General features: G+C 42.1%; 1 long non-coding RNA gene across 1 annotated transcript; it reads right to left on the bottom strand.

The window, feature by feature from the left end:
- Positions 1 to 2638, bottom strand: LOC109367281. Its single transcript, XR_002114273.1, has 2 exons — positions 1891 to 2638; positions 1 to 958 (listed from the first exon to the last, which is right to left on the bottom strand). It is a non-coding gene; the product is annotated as an uncharacterized LOC109367281 (long non-coding RNA).
- Positions 2639 to 2644: the final 6 nt, after the last annotated feature.

Raw genomic sequence — 2644 nt, 5'->3', positions numbered from 1 at the left:
TTTTTTTTTTTCTTTCTGTCTTTTAAACTGCAGGGTTTGCCTTTGGTCCACAGTTAAAAGGACACACAGCAGTGGAGCGCTGACCGCACGCAGCAGAATAGATGTAAAGGACTTAAGTTATTGCAAGTATAGTAAAAAAAGGCAGTTGGGGAGGAGGAGCCAGTGCTCTTCTGTAAAGTAATCCTCAGGGTTTTCTTATGCATTAATCGCTACACGTTTCCTATATTTAAGTATATGAATAGCCTGAAGTAACCAAACCTAATACGGTGATAAATGAAAGAATAAGTGACTAGAGTAGTAAAGAGAATAAAGAGAGAAAGGAAAGAGGAGACCAGACTGAGAAAGCAGAGAAGAGGAAGAGTTGTTACTAATAATCCTGATTCTTTTCTTAAATAAAGAAAAATAAAAATCAAATTTTAAAAACAAAAACAAAAGAAAAGAAAAAGGTTACATCCATGTTAGTCCCACAACATTACAGCCGCTCCTTGCAAAGGGAGTCCTAGAAAAGAAACAGTGAAGAAATTCGGTCTGATGCTCATATGGAGGTGCCTCGGTCTGGGTCACTGCCGAGGTTCAGCCCCAGAGTTGGAGTTGGTTGGTAAGGGATAGATGACATTGTTTTGATGGGGCTTCTGAAAAAGCCTCCGTTTGGTGCCCTGTGCCTAAAAGGGCCAGTTCGGTGCTCGGGTACGCTGCCGAAGGAGAAGCCAGAAGCAGCTTTGGCAGACAGCGTGCGGCTCAACGTCTGGATCTGTTCTGGTATGAAGGTTGTTGTGGTGATGTGAGTGTTTCTGAAGTCACTGATTTGCTCCAGTGCTTGACGGGTGGGCAAAGTGTCAATGTCCAGTGGGGTCAAGTCAATTGAGGACGTGGAAAACTGTTTATGGGGACTGTCATCATCTGTGCAGAGACTGTTCACGCGCCTGTGGAGGTGTTCCAGATCAATTTCCTTGTCATCCTGGGGAAGGAGAAGAACAAGATGTACCACTCACCACCACCGCCATGTTTTTTTGCAGGATTGAAGCTTTACAGTGCAATCAGAACTGCTCGGTAACACACTTACTAAAGCTTCCTCTTAGCTGTGGGTAGCCCTAAGCATCTCTAGCAAACATCACCACCTCCTGAAGCTGGATGAGCTAAAACAAACTCATGCAGACCCTTTTCCACATCTGCCTTCAAACCCTGTGTCTGTATGACAAAATTCCAAGGACTACTGATAGATTTCTTCATACAGTGAAAACAGAGCATCATCTCAAATGTCTGAGATGATGCCAGTCCTTAAATGCTGCAATGATGATTAAATTTGAATGACAAAATGGGGGACTCTGAGTGTTCATTCTCTCAAGGTCTAAGGATGGGCTAAAATCTTCTCAGGTTGATTTTTGCTTTTATAATACAGAAAAGCTGAGCTTCCACGCCCAAATCCAAGCATGGCATCTCATTAACATCACACAGGAAGGAGAACATCAGATGATTTTAAATTGTGATGCCAAAAGAGGGATTAATTCTCTCCTTACCTATAAAAGAAGCAATTCCATAGATTCAGTTGGAATTATGCTGCTGTTGGGTGAGAAGGCAGCCTGGAGGATTTACTATAACAAAGCATCACTCCTCTTACCTCTGTCCTTTTTCGTTCTTAAACCCAGTGAATTCCATTAGAGAGGCTTCTTTGTTATAACTGAGATTTTAAATGCATGGGAATTTAAAAAAGAAAAGTGTCCAGTGTGACCCAATAAATCACCTATATTGTACATGTTTATTTCTACTGAACTGCAAAGCTTAATGCAAAGCAGCATTATGTATACATGTATAAAGGAATGTATTCTCTCAAGTCTAATCAGCACAGCTCATTCAGAACAAAAATCAGTTCCAACTAACCTTAACATTTACCTTAATTTCTGTGAAATCTACTGGCTCTTCCAGGCCACTAGAAATATCTCACATTCTAGGACCTCACAGAGGGCAATAAGGCGGACGATAGATGTGCTTTGATGGCTTCCAGACTCGATTACTGCAATTCAATGACTGGCTTGATCCAGAGCTCATTGAATCAATGGCAAAACTCCTAGTATACAGTATACAGATGGGCTTTAGGTCCCTCCTTTGTCTAGGAATGAAGTCAAGCACTCTGAAAATTCCACCTAGAACAAACTGCAGGAGTTTATCTTCTTAATAAAAAGGATCACCAAATATTTGCACCAGTACCACACTGAATAAAAAGCCCAACTCAAGTGAGACTGAGGGAGCAGCTCCCTTCTGAGACAGGGGACAAGTGAGACAAACTGCAGGGTAAAGGGCAGGGAAAAGGGCATCAGGACTCTGCCAGAGGAAACCAAGCTGACCACAGGGGCTTTGTAGATGAGCTCATCATGGGAGGGGAATAAAAGCAGTGCTCATTTCTTGGACTTAGCTTTCTGTCTGTAGTTTATTCACATGTGGACATAGACATGGATGCACATAACAACCACACAGGTGACACCAAAACCAAACGCATTCACCAAACGCTCTCCTTTAAAATGTTTGGAGCTGCATGTGGATGCAGAAGAACTGGGGCCACATTGGCATCTAAAAATATATACAGAGGCTCCTTTGGCACGTGCAAGTCATGACTATATCTCTAAAGGACAGTCCTAATTCTTTTTTT

Source organism: Meleagris gallopavo, chromosome 4 (genome assembly GCF_000146605.3).
Source record: "Meleagris gallopavo isolate NT-WF06-2002-E0010 breed Aviagen turkey brand Nicholas breeding stock chromosome 4, Turkey_5.1, whole genome shotgun sequence".
Taxonomy (NCBI): Eukaryota; Metazoa; Chordata; class Aves; order Galliformes; family Phasianidae; genus Meleagris; species Meleagris gallopavo.
Note: the sequence above shows the minus strand (reverse complement) of the source record. Positions and strands in the feature narration are given on the sequence as shown.